We start from the raw sequence: 20,884 nt of genomic DNA, 5'->3' as shown, positions 1-20,884 counted from the left end.
TTACAGGCTGAGCACGGTCACCATCTTCTTTAGCATTCTGATTATCTGGAGGAGACGACAACAACAAAATACTTCGCAAACACATCCATTGGATTGTTCTCAAAACACAACACTATCCGTGATGTCTTGTTTTTATGTGATGTCTTGTTTTTATGTGATGTCTTGTTTTTATGTGATGTCTTGTTTTTATGTCGCTTATAGTTGTCTTGTCTATGAGCTGTATACAGGGCAGAGGAGAAAGTCTCGCTTGACACCGCCCATTGGGCACAGACGTCTATTCCACGTTGGTTCAACGTAATTCCATTGAGATTACGTGGAAACAACGTTGATTCATCCAGTGGGCAGTATCTTGTTTCTATACCACTCCGAGAAGTCTAGAAACTGCTTAGAGGAGCTTGAGACATAGGAAAGAGTTGTTGTATTAAGGCAGACAAGTCTTACTTGACACATTTTATGTTGCTCGAAATTGCATCTAGTCTAGTTCGAGGGATGAACTGAATACAGGAACAGGGAGAGAGTTGTAATACAGGCAGGCAGTGTCTTACTTGACACCAGTGTTGTGTTCTGCAGAAGCCCAAAAGATGTGTCTTACCTCACTTAAGCCTTGAGCATTTAGCAATACCCTAACAGATGCCAGACAGACAGTCAGCACTTACTAATACCCTACAGTACTTCACCTGACCTGAAACTGACAGAGAGAGAGAGCTCTGTCCAGGTGTTCTGTGGGTGGGTGGAGTGTGTCTGTGGGCGTGTGTGTTTGTTGTTTGAATGCGTTTGTTGGTGCATGTGTACCCTGTTACCTGATAGTGCTGAAATGCTTATCCTCCTGTACTACCTCCACCTCTTTTAATACATTTTTTTTATAGGTAATTTTGCTGTATGCTTGAGTAATTGGAGATGGAAGGGTTCCATGCGATCATGGCTCTTTATAAAACTGTGTGTTACCGTGAATTCGTTCTGGACTTGCGGATTGTGAAGAGACCTCTGGTGGCATCTGTGATTCATGTTATTTGATTATGCAGACAATCGGGAGTTTTCGTAACAGCAACACTTTATTTCTCCTAAGAACTAGAAGAGAAGTAGTTCATGTCTCGTCAACCTTCAACCAGGAAAGAGTGGCGAGCATGTCGTTGATGTTAGTTCTGTATGTGCAGTTAAGGGCAAGGCGAATCGTCTAGAATCTTACCAAACAGTAATCAAGATGGGACAAGACCAGAGCCTGAACAACTACTGTGGTAAAACATTTTTTTTTAAATATGCAGACCATCTTTTTATACCCCTCTCCCCTACCCATATTCACAACAACTTTGTCAATATGACTTGTCCATTATCATTGATAGAATAATGTTATACCTAGGAGTTTAGCTTCCTCGACTTGCTCAATGCGCACCGGCTTGGCATTGACTAAAATACAGTAGAATAGAATACATTATACATACGAAATGAGTAAAGCAGTATATAAACATTATTAAAGTGACTAGTGTTCCAATTATTAAAGTGGCCAGTGATTTCAAGTCTATGTATATAGGGCAGCAGCCTCTAATGTGCTAGTGATGGCTATTTAACAGTCTGATGGCCTTGAGATAGAAGCGTTTTTTCAGTCTCTCAGTCTCAGCTTTGATGCACCTGTACTGACCTCGCCTTCTGGATGATAGCGGGGTGAACAGGCCGTGGCTTGGTTGGTTAGTGTCCTTGATGATGTTTTTGGCCTTCCTGTTACATCGGGTGCTGTAGGTGTCCAGGAGGGCAGGCAGTGTGCCCCCGGTGATGCGTTGGCCAGACCGCACCACCCTCTGGAGAACCCTGCGGTTGCGGACGGTGCCGTTGCCATACCAGGCTGACAGGATGCTCTCCAATTGTTCATCTGTAAAAGTTTGTGAGGGTCTAAGGACCAAGACACATTTCTTTAGCCTCCTGAGGTTGAAGAGGTGCTGTTGCGACTTCTTCACCACACTGTCTGTGTGGGTGGACCATTTCAAATTGTCACTGATGTGTACACCGAAGAACTTGAATCTTTCCACCTTCTCCACTGCGGTCCCGTCGACGTGGATAGGGGCGTGCTCCCTCTGCTGTTTCCTGAAGTCCACGATCAGCTTGTTCATTTTGTTGACATTGAGGGAGAGGTTATTTTTCTGGCACCACTCCGCTAGGGCCCTCACAGGTGTTGTTTCCTACCTTCACCACCTGGGGACAGCCCGTCAGGTAGTCCAGGACCCAGTTCAGGGTAGTAGCCAGTCCTCACTACAAGCCCTCTGCCTCAGTACTGAATGTCCCATTCCTCTCAAGCTTCAGGTTGAATTGATGTTTTCAAAAGATCAGGAACCAGCAGCCTGGTGAAAAAAAAAAAACTGGTACAGTGTCCAGATTCAACACTCGAACAAAAACAATTAGCTAGCTAGCCAAGCCAAAAAGAGTTGACCTGCCAGTCCATCTGCAAATCTGTGGGTCAAAACCACCAGAACTATGCAATAAAACTCAATGTTATCAAAAACAAAACTGCTGCTAAAAAAACGTACAAATAATTGGATATGTACATATTTACAGGAGCTCTCTGCTTAGGCTGTTACTAGGGCGCCTTGGCAACAACAACTTGTTAACTGTAACTTTAACATTTTCAAACTGTTGTGCAAGGATTGGCAATCTACCTGTTTTATATCAGCTTGTTGCGCTCAGGAAATATTTGAGGTGTGTCCATTAAACAAAGTGCTAATTTCAGGTAGCGCTGGTAGGGGTTGTTAAAACAAACCTAAAACTGGTTTTGGCAGTAATAAGGTTGGTTATGGCATGAATTTTGACAGCGGAAACGCCAGCCGTGACACACACTTACCATATGCGCATGGAACAAGAGTAATATGCTTTTGGTGCCTGTATACTTCCTATTTAGAAACATAAACTGATGATTTTTTTCCCCCATTTTCGTTTTATTTGATTAAAAACCAAGCATAGCCTCCCCTCCTCTCAATGAAGGTTGTTAATTTTGTCCTGACCAATACAATCCAGTAGTAGGGGGATGGTAGCCTAGCAGTTGAGTGTTGGGTTAGTAACTGAAAGGTTGCTGTTTTGAATCCCCGAGCATACTAGGTCAAACATCTGCAGATGTACCCTTGAGCGTATGCTAAATGACAAACACGTAAATATAGTCAACAACGTTGATAAAGGGTTTGAGACCGCATGGGAAAAAAATTAATCACCAAAGCTTTATTAATAAAATATCAAGTTTTAGAGGAGCGAAAGTGAGCTGACATTCCCTTTTTATCCATGCGTAAAACCCCCTCGATGATGTAGGCTACATGTGCCCATGCCCATCATGAAACAAGAGATGGGAACCTAGTATTAAAAGTGATTTTCCTTTTAACAATTGCTTGTTTTCCGTTTCAGTATGTTCAAACCGAAAGCCCTCGGTAGACTACCCTTTCCCTAGGCCTACTATATCAAAGGCTGGCTCAACAGCAATGCGTCGTGTCTTTTTTTTTATCCTGGCAATTTGTGATATCGTTACATTTTACATGTATGTGTTGTTGTTGTTTTAAAAACACTAATAGATTGGTTGTTTTTAATTTTATGAAAACCAAACGTATTCGAACGATTCGCCGTCCTGGCAGTATGGTGAGAACGTCCGTGGCACTCATGCAACGCAAATTCTGAAGTGTGAACGCGATCTGGAAGATGATTCCAATATGTTTCTAAAACATTACATTTGCGAGCGTTATAAAGTTAAGTGGACATTCTCTCTTTCTCTTTATGTTGGATCTTTGTCCAGCTACTGTGAAAAGTTTGGATGTGCATACAACCCTCAAAGTCTGCGTTGTTCTTTTTTTTTATGTACTGTAATATGCCCACGGGAGCAATTATAGATGGTGCCTGTAACTGTATTTAGACAGCCTATTTAAAACAAGTTCTTGTTTCATTTTGTGTCAAATTTTTCTCTCACTTTTTAGGCCTTATCAATAATGCATTTAATCTTGCTTATTGACAATGTTTGGCATGTCCATGCACAGCCATAATGCAATTTACAGTGGGCCTAGCCCCCATATCAGTGTGAATGGTATGTATACACTGGGAGTACACAACCTTTGAAAGTTTGTCTTTGGTTTGATGATCATGCGGTGAGCTATGCATGCCTAGCGGCATAGCCATACCTATTGCTACTTGTTAAGGAGCAGTCCAAGAGGATCAAGCATGTTTTGCAAGAAACACTATGCTCATATGCCTCTGACACATTACGAGGTATCCCGGTTAGCTGGGACACACTCTCACCCTATCAAGGGTAATGCCCTATGCTTTTTCTCTCTCCTATGCCTGACATCCCCAATCTAAGCAGAGCAGAGTAACAGGTTTATCCCTCATCGTCAAGCCCCTTCCATGACCAGGGACACCCTGGTTAGCAGAGATCACTGTCTTTATAACCAGTCCTGTAGCCACCATTACACAGGGATCTGCTGACCTAAACATACGGAGAGATTTGGCAGCCTTACCCAGTAGCGTGTGGGAGGATAAATCTGAAATGCAACAAGCCGGCCACTCTTAAGATCCAGAGTGCCAGTGTCCCTCCTACACAAACAGGCAATGCATTTTTGGGGAAGTGGTGTGACCTACACAGATGCTCTGCACCCAAGGATTATATGCTAGATTGCAAGACTTTTTTGGGGACAGAGGGAAGATCTCCAAAGGTCCAGGCTTTCTTGCCTGTCACAAATGCCTCGACAGTTACACAGTAGGGTAGCACCCTCTGTTGTGTAAAGTACTTAAGTAGAAATACTTTAAAGTACTACTTATGTCATTTTTTTGTGGTACCTGTACTTTACTATTTCTATTTTTGACAACTTTTACTTCACTACATTCCTAAAGAAAATAGTGTACTTTTTACCTAATGAATTTTACCTGACATCCCAAACTACTCATTAGATTTTTAATGCTTAGTAGGACAGGAAAACTGAAATTCACACACTTCTTGTAGATCTTGTAGACTCACTAAACACAAATGCTAAGTTTGTATTATGTCTGAGTGTTGGAGTGTCCCCCTGCCTGTCGATAAATAAATCCAAAATGAAAACGGTGCTGTCTGGTTTGCTTAATATAAGGAATGTAACCCCACCGGCAATCTGGTAGAATATGAAATAAATCATGAGATAAAAGCAAATAAATTCATATAACATTGTAAATCTACTGAAAACATCATATAGCCTCAGAAATAGTGACAAATTACTGATACACGTTCATGGATGTAAAGACCTGTTGGTTAAGAGTTCAGAAATGTCCGTTGTTGCTTTTTTCCATGTGTCCAGAGTGGACACCTTGGCCCTGTGGATCCTGGCCGTGGAGAGCTCCGTGAGAACAATTTCCTTAGACGTGAGCAGCCATTGTTGCAATGGTAACTGATGAGGTGGAATCCACCTTTTGTATAATAATTTTCTTTATCAGCTATGGTTCCTGCCAACCGCACTCTCCGTTGGCGCTCTGACAAGTGCAAATCAGTCATCACAAAGCAACATCACTATTGGATCTAATTGCATTATTTTATCTGTAAGTACAGAGATTACATCCTTGACTTTCCCCCAGAATTCAACCACCCCAGGCATTTCCACAGCAGATGCTGAAAAGTACCAAGGTCCCCCGTGGTGCAGAACTCATATAATGGTGATGGACTAATATACCCATGTGATGTCTTTTATGTCTTTTCTTTCTCTGATATGGCTTTTTGAGGGTGTACGTCGCTCACGCAAAACCAGTCTTTAAGCATTTAGCCACGTCACTGGGGCATGTCTATTGTGCTTGAGGCTTTCTCATGGCGGCCTCTTGAGCCACTGGAAAGCTAAGAGATGTAATACTTCTCTAAAGACGTATTGTATCGGGGCCCATGTATCTAGATTTGTATCGAATCGTCTTCATAGGGAAAGATGCATATCCCTAACGGCTATCTTGAGATAGTGGAGGCTATTGTTTTGGAAAATACACTGAGTCTACAAAAAAATTAGTAACAACTTCCTAATATTGAGTTGCACCCCTTTTTGCTCTCAGAACAGCCTCAGTTCGTCGGGGCGTGGTCTCAACAAGGTGTCGAAGCATTCCACAAGGGTTCTGGCCCATGTTGACGCCAATGCTTCCCACAGTTGTGACAGGTTGGCTGGATGTCCTTTGGGTGGTGGACAGTAGCAGTGTGTGGGTGAAATCAATGGGGAAGCCAAGCCAGGCAAAACTATTTTACAACCAATTTTGCGATTAATTGTTTTATTCTCTCTATAACCCGTTAGAAATGCGTTTATATGGCACCGTGATAGCCAATTTAACGCCGGTAAGCCATAGCCTACATCGTTTCACAGACAGTTCCAAAGTACAAGTGTCACACAGTGGCAGAATAAATTCAACCACATCAAATAAAAATATGTTATTTGTCACATGCGCCGAATACAACAGGTACAGTGAAATGCTTACTTAAAAGCCCTTAACCAACAATGCTTTAAGAAGTTTTAAGAAAATACATAAAAATAAGTGTTAAGTAAAAAATAGATGAGTAGAAAATATTAGATAAAAGTAACAAATGATGAAACAGCAGCAGTAAAATAACAAGCAAGGCTATATACAGGGGGTACTGGTACAGAGTCAAGTCAATGTGCGGGAGCACCGGTTAGTCGAGGTAATTGAGGTAATATGTACATGTAGGTAGAGTTAAAGTGATTATGCATAGATAAGAAACAGAGAGTAGCAGCAGCGTAAAAGATGGGTCTGGGTAGCCCTTTGATTAGCTGTTTAGGAGTCTTATGGCTTGGGGGTAGAAGCTGTTAAGAAGCCTTTTGGACCTAGACTTGGCACTCCGGTACCGCTTGCCATGCGTTAGCAGAGAGAACAGTCTATGACTAGGGTGGCTGGAGTCGTTGAAATTTTTAGGGCCTTCCTCACCGCCTGGTATAGAGGTCCTGGATGGAAGGAAGCTTGGCCTCAGCGATGTACTGGGCTGTACGCGCTACCCTCTGTAGTGCCTTGCGGTCGGAAGCCGAGCAGTTGCCATACCAGGCAGTGATGAAACCAGTCAGGATGCTCTCGATGGTGCAGCTGTAGAACTTTTTGAGGAACTGAGGACCCCACATCCATTTAAGTTTCATCACAGTTAAAACTGGAGAGCAACATCTATCCTGTTTAAATCCACAAAGAAAATATTGTATGCAACAAACAGTGACCCACATAGCATGGTCAAATGCAAGTTAAAGTTAGTTGGCACAGCTAATTTCACCATTGGTTTACTCAACTTATAATAACATCCTTACTAAAATGTTTCAGAAGCAGCCAGATTAAAAAGGCCTAATGGGTAATATAACCACAATGCACTTCATCTTTGACATGCTGTAGGCTAACTATAGGGATAAAGTCCCCGGTGAAGCCCCGGAAAACATACTACGAGCACTCTAACTATTGATTCAAGACCACGGAGGTGTCGAAAGCGTTTCACAGGGATGCTGGCCCATGTTGACTCCAATGCTTCCAGCAGTTGCGTCAAGTTGTCTGGATGTCTTTGGGTAGTGGAGCATTCTTGATACACACGGGAAACTGTTGAGAGTGAAAAACCCAGCAGCATTGCAGTTCTTGACACACTCAAACCGGTGCGCCTGGAACCTACTACCATACACCGTTCAAAAGCACTTAAATCTTTTGTCTTGCCCATTCACCCTCTGAATGGCACACATACACAATCCATGTCCCAAGGCTTCAGAATCCTTCTTTAACCTCCGTCCTCCCCTTCATCTACACTGATAGAAGTGGATTTAAAAAGTGACATCAAAAAGGGGTCATAGCTTTCACTTGGATTCACTTGGTCAGTCTTTGTCATGGAAAGCCTTACAGCCCGGAAAGGCTTGTTCCACCAGAGGTATGGCTACCTCTTAAGCACTGTTCTAAGGCATCTACTTATGGGAGATTTGCGCTATGGCATGTTGTGGTGGTGTACCAGTTTTATATGGTTGTTTCCCCAACTTCTTGTAGATTCAGAAAATGTCAGAAGGGACAATTATTTTTAACACCCCCAACCACTTCTTTCACCTTGTCAGCTCGGGTATTCGAACCAGCGACATTTCGGGTTACTGGCCCAACACTCTAACCGCTAGGCTACCTAGTTGTGGCAGTTTAACAGTCTGATGGCCTGGAGATAAAAGCTGTTACTCAGTCTCAACTTTGATGCACCTGTACGTTCTTCGCATTCTAGATGGCAGCGAGTTGAACAGGCCGTGGCTCAGGTGGCTGAGGTCCTTGATGAGCCCTTCCTGTGACACCGGTTGCTGTAGATGTCCTGGAGGGAAGGCCCCTAGTGATGCTTTGGGCTGACCGCACCTGCCCTCTGGAGAGCCCTCCGGTTGCGGGCGGTGCAATTGCCGCACCAGGCGGTGATACAGCCCAACAGTATGCTCTCAATGGTGCATCTGTAGAAGTTTGTGAGGATCTTAGGGGCCAAGCCGAATTTCTTCAGCTTCCTTAGGTTGAAGAGGCGCTGTTGCGTCTTCTTCACCACACTGTCTGTGAAGGGACCATTTGAGATTGTCAGTGATGTGCGTACCGAGGAACTTCAAGCTTTTGACCCTCCCCGCTGCGGCCCCGTCGATGTGAATGGGGGCGTGCTCTCTCTGCTGTTTCCTGTAGTCCACAATCAGCTCCTTAATTTTGTTGATGTTGAAGGAGAGGTTATTTTCCAGGCATCACTCCACCAGGGCTCTCAACTCCTCCCTGTAGGCAGTCTCATCGTTGATGGTAATCAACGAATTGAGCAGGATGATTTTACTGTGTTACAGCCGATTACAGCCCAAAGTGACAGAGTGTACCTACATTTACAGGTGAGTAATTTAGCAGATGCTCTTATCCAGAGCGACTTACAGTACTGAGTGCATACTTTTTCGTACTTGTCCCCCGTGGGAATCGAACCCACAACCCTGGTGTTGCAAGCTGAGTCACATGGGACACCACAAACTTTCCCTGTATCTGCCTATATAATTAACATTAAGATCACCTATTGTGAAGTGGAAATTGCATGATCTTTAATTAATATTTTCCAGGCAGTATTGATATGTATTCATTTGTGTTAGACCTGAGTTCAAATAGTTTATTCTTTCTTCTAATACTTTGAGCATTTGATTGAACCTACTTGGAGTGGCTGATGGGTGGGAATAGCACTTTTGGGAGTATTATATTGGCTCTATTGCACCGGACAGGCTCAAGTCAAGCACAGCTAAAGTACTTGAAAGAAAACAAATACTATTTGAACCCAGGTGCGGTGTGCGTGTTTGTGTGTGACTGGTGCCGTCCCTGCAGTGTTTGGTTACCTCAGCTCCCATGGCCCAGGCAGCCAGGATGTGGCGGCAGTAGTTGAGGCTGGCTGACTTCATCTTGGAGTCACAGGATCTGCTGTACTGGGGGACCGTATCCATCTCAGGAGAACACTCAAACACCTCCATGTGGTGCACTATGGCCTTGTTACCACTGACTTGTAATGGAAAGAAGACAGGGGGAGGAAGAGGAGGAGGAGGAAGAGGAGGAGGGGGAAAATGCTCTGGTATGGACTCCATCGTGTTGACTTTACTCATTCCTTAGCCCATTCCAAATCAACTCCTGGCACCTATCCAAAAGATTGGGTGGGGCTACGCAATAAGGTTGGGGAGGGGTATTGTCATATTGATTACACTTATCCACTTATCCAATTTTCTTAAATCTATTCAAATGCCTAGGGGCTAGAGCACTGATACCTGTTACCACTGATAAATCCACTATTATTGAGAATTTCAAGAAGCATTTCTCTACGGCTGGCCATGCTTTCCACCTGGCTACCCCTACCCCGGTCAACAGCCCTGCGCTCCCCACAGCAACTACCCCAAACCTCCCCCACTTCTCCTTCACCCAAATCCAGATAGCTGATGTTCTGAAAGAGCTGCAGAATCTGGACCCCTACAAATCAGCCGGGCGAGACAATCTGGACCCTCTCTTTCTAAAATGATCGGCCGAAATTGTTGCAACCCCTATTACCAGCCTGTTCAACCTCTCTTTCGTATCGTCTGAGATTCCCATAGATTGGAAAGCTGCCGCGGTCATCCCCCTCTTCAAAGGGGGAGACACTCTAGACCCAAACTGCTACAGACCTATATCTATTCTATCCTGCCTTTCTAAGGTCTTCGAAAGCCAAGTTAACGAACAGATTACCAACCATCTCAAATCCCACCGTACCTTCTCCGCTATGCAATCTGGTTTCAGAGCTGGTCATGGGTGCATCTCAGCCACGCTCAAGGTCCTAAAGATATCATAACCGCCATCGATAAGAGACATTACTGTGCAGCCGTATTCATCGACCTGGCTAAGGCTTTCGACTCTGTCAATCACAACATTCTTATTGGCAGACTCAACAGCCTTGGTTTCCCAAATGATTGCCTCGCCTGGTTCACAACTACTTCTCTGATAGAGTTCAGTATGTTAAATTGGAGGGCCTGTTGTCCGGACCTCTGGTAGTCTCTATGGGGGTGCCACAGGGTTCAATTCTCGGGCCGACTCTCTTCTCTGTATACATCAATGATGTCGCTCTTGCTGCTGGTGATTCTTTGATCCACCTCTATGCAGACGACACCATTCTGTATACATCTGGCCCTTCTTTGGACACTGTGTTAACTAACCTCCAGATGAGCTTCAATGCCATACAACACTCATTCCGTGGCCTCCAACTGCTCTTAAACGCTAGTAAAACTAAATGCATGCTCTTCAACCGATCGCTGCCCGCACCTGTCCGCCCGTCCAGCATCACTACTCTGGACGGTTCTGACTTAGAAAATGTGGACAACTACAAATACCTAGGTGTCTGGTTAGACTGTAAACTCTCCTTCCAGAATCACATTAAACATCTCCAATCCAAAATTAAATCTACAATCGGCTTCCTATTCCGCAACAAAGCATCCTTCACTCATGCTGCCAAACATACCCTCGTAAAACTGACTATCCTACCGAGCCTCGACTTCGGCGATGTAATTTACAAAATAGCCTCCAACACTCTACTCAACAAATTGGATGCAGTCTACAACAGTGCCATCCATTTTCTCACCAAAGCCCCATATACTACCCACCACTGCGACCTGTACGCTCTCATTGGCTGGCCCTCGCTTCATACTCGTCGCCAAACCCACTGGCTCCAGGTCATCTACAAGTCTCTGCTAGGTAAAGCCCGACCTTATCTCAGCTCACTGGTCACAATAGCAGCACCCACCCGTAGCATGCGCTCCAGCAGGTATATCTCACTGGTCACCCCCAAAGCTAATTATTCCTTTGGCCGCCTCTACTTCCAGTTCTCTGCTGCCAATGACTGGAACGAACTGCAAAAATCGCTAAAGCTGGAGACTCTTACCTCCCTCACTAGCTTTAAGCACCAGCTGTCAGAGCAGCTCACAGATCACTGCACCTGTACATAGCTCATCTATAAATAGCCCATCCAATCTACCTCATCCCCATACTATATTTATTTACTTATCTTGCTCCTTTGCACCCCAGTATCTCTACTTGCATATTTATCTTCTGCACATTCTACCATTCCAGTGTTTAATTGCTATATTGTAATTACTTCGCCACCACGGCCTATTTATTGCCTTACCTCTCTTATCCTACCTCATTTGCACATGCTGTCTATAGATTTTTCTACTGTATTATTTTGATTGTATGTTTGTTTATTCCATGTGTAACTCTGTGTTGTTGTATGTGTCTAACTGCTTTGCTTTATTTATCTTGGCCAGGTCGCAGTTGCAAATGAGAACTTGTTCTCAACTAGCTTACCGGGTTAAATAAAGGTGAAATAAAATAAATAAAAATACAGTTGGATTTAGGATTGGGCATCGATGTCCCAGCCATAGAAATATAATTAATAAGAGTAATTCAAATTCTGTGGAATTACTCAAAGTTATTCTAATTATAAGGTTCCATCATGTATAGGACTAGGTTTAGCAGTTTACCAACCATCATGATGTGGTTCTTTGTCCTGTTGGGGGGAAGCTGGAAGATGTGACACCAGTAGTTGGTCTCCTGGGTGGAGATGTTGACGTCGGTGTTCCGGAACTACAGGGTCTGTATGTCCTGGAGCAGGGAGGGGGACGGGGTGTCAGGGCAGAGCAGGCGGGCTCTCTGCACCCCCGTCTCGATCTGGGACAGTTTGAGCTGCTGGAGCAAGCGGATTGGCCGATCCAACACTCCGTAGATCAGGTGGACAGTGCCCTCCTGCCAATCACAAGCAAGCACAAAGATCAGTCTCTATATTATGCCTCTCTTTACCCGCTACTGTTCTTTCTCTCTCTCTCTCTCTCTCTCTTTATATCTCCCCTCTTTCTTTCTCCCCCTTCTCTCTCTTTCTTTTTGTCTCAACCCTTTTCTTTCTCCCCCCTCCTCTCCCTCCCTCCCACCCTCCCAGTACAGAACAGTATAATAATATGTTATCTCTATGTGTTAGCTCTCTGGGGTCACAGGTGCAAAAATAAAAAAAATATGCTCTTACCACCTGCCACTGATCTGTCTCTCTCTTTCTCTCTCTCTTTCACCTCTATGATGTAGTCTTGTGGGTCGCAGGTGCTGAAGGACCTCTTGAACAGCGGGGAGAATCGCTCAGGTGTCTGAGTGGCTGCCATCAGCCGGTAGTCCTGCTGGCTGTCCAGACTCACACGACCCCGACTGTCACTCCACGCATCCTGGATTAACACAGAGAGTGAGAGAGATGCATACACACACATGCGCACGCACGCACACATACACACACAAACAAACACACGCACAAGATGATGGTCAGATACTAGGTCCATTTTGTATGTTTCAGCACTATGGACAGCAGCCCACATGCTGGACAATTGCAATTCAAGAACCCCAGAGAAAAATGTACACAGTGGAAACATCTCATAGCCAAGTAAGTATTTACAAAACATATGTGACATCATTCTGTGGATGCCTAACCCTACGTTCAGGTGAGCAGGCAAGATGCATATCCCAGGAGCCAATCGCAACAGCTGAGTCTGTCTCCTCCAATCACGTTGTCCGCATGTAACACGCCCCGAAATAGAACCCTCCACCCAGGACCAGGTTTCTTTTCTTGCATGATGGCTCTGGGATGGGTCCAAGAGTAAAGACTCCAAAAAGAGCCACACATTTAGTAAAAAGCCCAAATGAACCAGGGACGCTCCATGTGTCAGAGTTACTTAGGCTCTGTGCACCTCGGTCTCCATTTTGGAGCGGTTTCATTGTGCTGTTGTGACCACAGTGGTCCCAGGCTTTTAACAGATGTTCGGAGTTCTCTCTCTCTCTCACCTTCTCATCCCTCACTCTCTCCCCTCATCCGTCCCTGTTGGACCTCCTCCCCGGTACAGGGATCAGAGGGGCCATTCAACATTCGTTTGGATAGAAGGCGGCAGCTAAGCAGCAGCTCCTCACAGAGAGGCGGGCAGACAGACAGGCAGACCCGGGACGGGTCCAGGCAGAGGCAGGAGGAGTGAAAAGGGATGTATAATGTATGTGTGCTGCCCTGCGATGGTTTAGAATAAACCACCAGATCCACTCACTGAGATAAAGATGGAGAGAGAGAGAGAGAGAGAGGAGGGGGGGTTGGGCTGGCACACCGTTGTGACCTTTCTTTTCCCAACCAAGAGAGGGGGGAGGGGTGGAAAGAGTGATGGAGGGAGAGAGGAGTAAGGAGAGAGAGAGAGAGGGGAAAGGGGAGGGAGGGAGGGAGGGTGCAGAGAATGATTGAGGTGGCGAGGTGGTCTGGAAATGAGAAAGAGAGCCATGTTAGCCTGACCGAGCTGTAGATGGACGGACGGGGAAGTGTAAGGGATGAAGGGAGGGATGGGAAAAGAGATGGAGGGAGATGGAGGCTGGGAGAAGTGTTGGGTGGGCGAGTGTTTTGTCAGGCTATTGCTATGGAACTCATCGAGCACATATAAGCCAGCTTCTCAGACAGACAGGAGTGCTGGGAAAAGAGGATCCCGCATAGACAGATAGTAGGCTGGGATCATTCCTATAATGAGACTCCTGTCCTCACGTGGAAAGTGAGAGACGTTCTTTTGAGAGCATTGCAAAATGTAGCTGATATGAAATGTTTATTTTCAGGAAATCTGATTTTCTCCGTGTTCATATCTGATGAGTCACAAGATGTATAGCTAACATTTGGATGATCGTATGTTTGTAATAGTTTATTAAGTATACAGTATTTCAGGTCATTTGTTTTCACACTTGGTATCTTCATGTTTCAACATTCAACATATTTTCTTTGTCCATATGCATCTATCTAATCTTGTGAAAAATTCCCCACTTTAGGATGATGAAGGCACATCCTGCCTGACTCTCTACCATCAGAATGAACCAGCTACAATATGGCAGATTTGCTTTTTCCTTGTTCAAGCTTGTTCTGGGGGCAGCTTTGCCTCGTGGGCAGAAACAAATGGGATGGGTTAAGTTTAGGCAAGTTATCCCAATTGGTTAAGGTTAGAGCTGTGCTTTCTTTCATCCAACCAGTCACATTTGTTCTGCCCTCGGGGCAGAGCTGAACTCAGAACACGATTGACCTTATGCCGCCTATGCAGAAATCAAACCCGTAACCTTAGTCAGCATCACACTCTCTAACTACCAGAAACCTGGTGAAAAGTAGTGCACCACATAGGAAATAGGATTTGGGATACAAAGTAGGACTAGTGCCCTTCCTTACCCCAAAGTAGGACCGGTGGCCATCATCCTACAGGACCACTACGTCAGCGTTGCTGAGTTCCCCGCAAGTCGGACATCCCCAGGACCAGGCCGTGTTTCATCTCGCTGCCCCGCACCTCCAGGTACAGTTCCTGGAGGGGGTAGGAGATGTTCCTGGACAGGTGGAGGTGTCCACGGGGGTCAAGGGGCATGTGGTAGGGCAGCAGCAGGGGGGTGGATCCTCCCCAGGAGGGGCTGGTAGCAGGATCTACCTGGTAGGAGGCTACCAGGATCACCACCAGGGTGGTTAATAATACGGTCAGGTACATCAGAGTCACGTCCTGCAGCCACAGGTCCTTGTCGAGGAGACGCTTAACCTGGGACACACGATACTCTGTATTGGTTGGTCGGTCAGTCGGTTGCTTGGTGAGTTGGTTAGTCGGTCAGTTGACCGGCGGGTCAGTAGGTTGGTCTGTTTAAGGTAACTTCCTCTTCTCTACCTTTATCTCCTCATTCAAAGATTCAAAGGATGGTCTGCTTTGTTATACGGACTGTCAGTGCGGAAGTATTCCTCTTCCTCTTGTCGGTCTTCTGTTGTTCTTACACTTTCAGTCCATTACAGGTGTCTGTTTTTTCACAATTTTACCATCCTTCACTATACTCTTCATCTCCAGGCGGTGTCTAATGCCAAAGTCTCAAAGTCTTTCACAGTATCCTGTCTCCTTAGTTCCTTTTTCTAAGCAGTCTTTTTCTCGTGATTGAATTTTATCGAAAACTGGGCGCCAACTCGTTTTTTTTCCTTCTCTGACCCGTCTCCTCTTGGTTGTTGTTTCTCCTTCGGAATTTGACTGTCTCTGGGTCCCGACTCGCCCCTCTCTCCACTCTTAAAAGGCAATCCCATGTGACCTCCGACTCTTTATCTGGCTGAATGACGTTATGTTTGTGGACCAAAATGTGATTTGTTTTCTTTAAGCCCTTCGGGTCAAGCACGATTCTCGACATCCGCCAGTCCGTAATTGATCCTAATAGACCCATGGACATTATCAATGGCAATCCAGTTGGACAAACTGAGTTTTATTCCCTATTCAATCTCCCCTGGTTTTGGCCTTGTGGGCCAATTGGAGACGTTTGGCTGGATTTTAGGGTTGAAACGCTGTATCAATACAGTCACCTGGGAGCACGAACAGCAGAATTATCCTTTTCATTGTTCATGAGTTCACCTACAGTATAACTCCATCACCTGCCAAAAGGTACCTGGATGTGCGTATGTTCTTTAGCTTTTGCACAAGTCTGGCACTGAATCTCTGACCTTCAGTCACTGTCTGTCAGATCCCAACATGTACATGGGCCATTGTAGGGCCAGCTAGGAGTTCTTCCTGACCGCATGACTTGACCAGGAAAAAAACTCTGGGACCTTGTGCCATGACAACTGCTTTGAGACTATGATATCAGGAAACGCAAAATTCTGTTTAGTTTGGTTTTGGTTTTAATATGTTGTGACATGAAATCGTGCCTTTCTCCATGCAAGCCAGACACTCAATGGTTAACTCCAGTTCGGACATAGAAAGTTTGTGTATGACATGTAAACGCCTCCGATTTAAGGCGTTTACATGTCCTAATAATTTGAACGATAGCTTAGAAATCCAGGTGTTTTAATCGGCGTATGCTTACTTCGATTATGACCTTACGCCGATTAAGATAAGCAGAGTAAGGTGTTTACGTGACTAATGCCATATTCTGCCTACTGCCATAATCCGTTTAATAGCAAAACCTTAGTGTGCATGTAAATGTATGAGTACCTTTTAATGAACATGCCAGATGTAGTCCTGGTAGGGGGATAGAGTCATTATTTTCGTCTGGAGTAAGACAAAAAAAGATCTGTAATGAGAATAGAGTGTGTGCGTGCGTGCGTGCGTGCGTGCGTGCGAGAGAGAGAGAAGTACACACACACACATCCAGCTATTTGTCCTAGTTGCTGAAATCTCACCAGGTGTCAGTTTTCTAGGAACAATCACCTTTCACCTGGCTTTGGAGGAAGCTAATTCAAACAGCAGGATGCACAATATCTCTGAGGTAAAACAACATTAACTCCACTATTGTCCTGCTTTTCTGTGTGTGCATATGTGTGTGTGTGTGTCTCTCTCTCAGGTAACACACCATTAACCCCAACAATTGTCCTGCCCATTCCTTCAGGGTTGAAGGAAGCAACAATCAGAACGCTATCAAATGTGTTTTTCTAAATCAAGAAACACGAACACCTTCTTGTTTGCTGAAAAGGTTAGCCTTAGCCCTCGCGGCCATCAGGGTTTGAAGGGTGAGTGTGTGAGCAAGGGAGGGATGAAGGGACGGAGGGAGGAATGGAGGCAGGGGGAGGTTATGAGTGGAGCTGAGAGCCACACACACACACACAGCTAGAGAGGCAGCATGAGTAATGTAATGAGGGCCTGAGCCCCTGAGGCCAGGGGGTCTGCTGGGATTGATGCCCTCTCACGTGACAATACACCAGGCACACACACACACTGTATTGACTGTCTGACACTGTATTTATTCTCTTAATCCCTTACTGATGCTCCACTGATGCAGCTGCAATACAAAATGCGAGAGAGAGAGAGAGAGAGAGAGAGAGAGAGAGAGAGAGAGAGAGAGAGGAGATGAGAGAGAGAGAGATAGAGGAGGAGAGAGAGAGAGAGAGAGAGGAGAGAGAGAGAGAGAGAGGAGAGAGAGAGAGGAGAGAGAGGAGAGAGAGAGAGGAGAGAGAGAGAGAGAGAGAGAGAGAGAGAGAGAGAGAGAGAGAGAGAGAGAGAGAGAGAGAGACCCAGAGAGAGAGAGACCCAGACCTACTGGGTGAAATACCACAGTGAGAAAAGGGCAACCAGTGAAGAACTATTTGCACATCGTTACAACACTGTATATAGACATAATATGACATTTTAAATGTCTTTATTCTTCTGGAACTTCAGTCAGTATAATGTTTACTGTTAATTTATATTGTTTATTTCAGTCTTGTTTATTATCCACTTCACTTGCTTTGGCAAGAGAGAGAGACGCTCCCTGGTACAAGCCAGTCACTCCTGGAACATCCCAGCATACTGTTCTCTTTTCAGACAGGACTGCATAGGAGAGGATAAAGCAGGATATGACATGACAGATCAGCACAGGACGGGACAGGACACTTCCTTACTGGTCTGGACATGGGTATCAGGATAAGGTAAGACCCAGATGCAGACCATGTTGAAGTAACAATGTTAATTACAGCAACAGAGGCAACGGTGCAGGACGGCAGGCAGAGTGGTCAGGCGGGCGAGTTCAGGGTCAAGACAAGCAAGGGTCAAAAACCAGGAGGGGGGGGAAAGACAGGAGCTGACAGGAAAAACGCTGGTAAGCTTGACAAACAAGACGAACTGGCAACGGACAAACAGAGAACACAGGTATAAATACACAGGAGATAATGGGGAAGGTGGGCGACACCTGGAGGGGGGTGGAGACAATCACAAAGATAGGTGAAACAGATCAGGGCGTGACAATGGGACAGTAACATAATATAGAATAACACAGTATATATTAGGAACTAAAGTCGAATATAGTTCAGTACAGAATAGATACATTTTTTGCCATATTGTAGCATGAATTATAAACAGTATATGTGGCTGTAAGAAACACTATGTCCCACTCACAGTGCAATATAGAGATATTGACCTCATGTGACTGCCAGCTGTGATTCTGCTCCCTCATTGGGCAACGTGTAGGGGGCCTGGGACCATAGAGGTGAACAATTACCACAGGCTGTGTCCCAAATGGCACTCTATTCCCTACACTATGTAGTGCACTACTTTAGACCTATATACCCGATAGGCCCTGGTCAAAAGTAGTGCACTGCATAGGGAATAGGGTGCCATTTGGGAGACACACACCCATACATAGAGGTTAATTAACATCCAGTACCATAAAGCAGTCCTAGAGGGGCCTGTGGGTTGTCTGTGTGGAAGGGCGAACTGGAGTAATAGAACAGAGCAGAATAAAATAACCTCCCTTCTGTCTCCCTCCATCTATGAATAATACAGAGCCGTGTCACTACAACACAGCCCAATCTCAGCCTCCCTCCTGTAATATTTGGAAGTTGAATAATTAATGCAATAAAACTTTCTTCCCTCTGAGATGAGCTCTGGGGGTGAGGAAGTGAGGTGAGATGGTCTGTGATCGTAATCTAATTAATGTTTTCCACCAGACACTGTCTCATTTGCTTTTTCCATATTTGTCCCGATCCTTCTTTGCTATCCAAATCGTCTCATTTTGTTGTACAGTATGTCTATAAAGGGGAAGCTGATACCTTGTCAGCTGCACAACTGAATGCATTCAACCAAAATGTGTCTTCCACATTTAACCCAACCCCTCTGAATCAGAGAGATGTGGGGTGCTGCCTTAATTGACATCCACGGAACAGTTGTTGTTAGCCATTAACAGCCTTGCTCAAGGGCAGAACTGCAGATTTTTCCACCTTGCTGGCTCAGGGATTCGAACCAGCGACCTTTTGGTTACTGGCCCAATGCGCTTAACCACTAAAATACCCGCCGCCCCATATAAGTAGCCAAATTCTAAAGCAATTCTAATTACTGTAAACAGATTTGTGGGGCGAAGAGATTTTAGAGAATCCATGCATCTTTTACAAATGCATATTCCTGTCTTTCAATGAAAACCCCTATTTTTGTGATCAATATTTGATTCAATTGAAATGATCAGGGAATACAGACAGTAAGGAATTAGACAGCAATATCTTATACCCCTCTCTACCTCCCCCCAACTTCCCGTCACCAACCATCCTTTATACAAATGGCGTTCCTAACTACCTGCTTCCCAGTGGGGCTCAGCACCCGCCTAGTAGACATTTTGCGGTCTTTCAACGTTAAACTTTGTAATAGGTTATGTACATCTGATCTGCCATCTCAGCAGTACCCAGCCATACCCTAGCTACCCAGTGGGGCTCAGCACCCGCTAAGTAGCCCCGTCACTGATCATTACCATTCTGGCTGAAACTCCTGAAGCAGCCAGGACCACCAGATGGACCACTGCTTGTTTTGGCCCCCAGACACGTTCGTTGGTTAGGCTGGATGTGTTCTTTGTGTTCCAGTCTGCTCTCTCTGTTTCCACTCTTCTGCTCTAGCTCAGCTCTTTCTGTATGGGTTCTCTATCTCTATGCTCTCTCTCTCTCTCCCTCTCTCTCTCTCTCTCTCTCTCTGTCTGCAATCTCTCTCCTCTCTCTCTCTGCCCTCCCCCTCACTCTTTGCTCTTCGGTTACACTTTATAATAACTGTCATGAATAAGCCATTATAAATGCTTATAAGTATATATACATGTTTTATGCATGATTATAAATGTTGTAGGCTATAATTCATTATGAATTGTAAGGCTTATACATGCGTGTAGCTGCTGTCCATGGTGCTGAAACATACAAACTTCAATCAGTTGTGTGTGTGTCACATGTTGACGGGGCTGCTGTGAGAAATGTCAGAAATATAGAAACAGACCATGTTAATACCTACCAAAGTGTACAGAAACTTGCCGTGCGAGTAGCCTAGTCTTAGCCTGGTTGCCGGTCCGTTTAGCTAACATTCCACTCATTGTACTCCATGTCATGTGCCAAAGGTAACAGACTGGCAACCAGGCTAGTCTAGCCTATTTAAATTGCAGTGGTTCATCACCGCTTCATGAAAAGTGGGCAATTCAACTGATGAATAGATCTTCTTATGTAGTCGTCCTAACGAAGATGAGAATGACAGAAGAGGTGGCGAATCTAACTCTCACCACGTCGACATCTTTCCCGAAGGCTGAATCTCAAGAGTCGATGTCTTAATTACTCAACTTGCCACAGTCTTACCATTTCCATACTCTAAATGGGCATTTGGGCATAGGAGAACCGCTGATTTAACGACTACTGCTCTCTGATCATCCGCGGTTTACCGGATTCAGCAGTGAGATTTCGTGTTTCGTGTGTTTGTTCTGTCTCCATCTCAACGCCTTCGATTGGAGCACCCCCAACGCCGATCATTTTAATGCCTACTAATCTTAATTTGGTCTGCGAGCGCAAGAAAATAGGCTACAAAGCCAGGCTACAACGCGGAGTACACGACAATCAAAAATGACTGAGCGACTACCCCGCCGAAGAATCTGACCGAGTGTCAGCAATACGGGCTACAGTAGCTGGCTGCCTGGATTTACCAACTGC

At 45.1% G+C, this 20,884-nt stretch overlaps 1 pseudogene; it reads right to left on the bottom strand.

The window, feature by feature from the left end:
* Positions 1-19,547, bottom strand: LOC115160247 (dopamine beta-hydroxylase-like; annotated as a pseudogene).
* Between the last annotated feature and the right edge of the window lie 1,337 nt (positions 19,548-20,884).

This window comes from Salmo trutta, chromosome 23, assembly GCF_901001165.1.
Source record: "Salmo trutta chromosome 23, fSalTru1.1, whole genome shotgun sequence".
Lineage (NCBI taxonomy): Eukaryota > Metazoa > Chordata > Actinopteri > Salmoniformes > Salmonidae > Salmo > Salmo trutta.
This window is presented reverse-complemented; position numbering and strand designations above follow the sequence as displayed.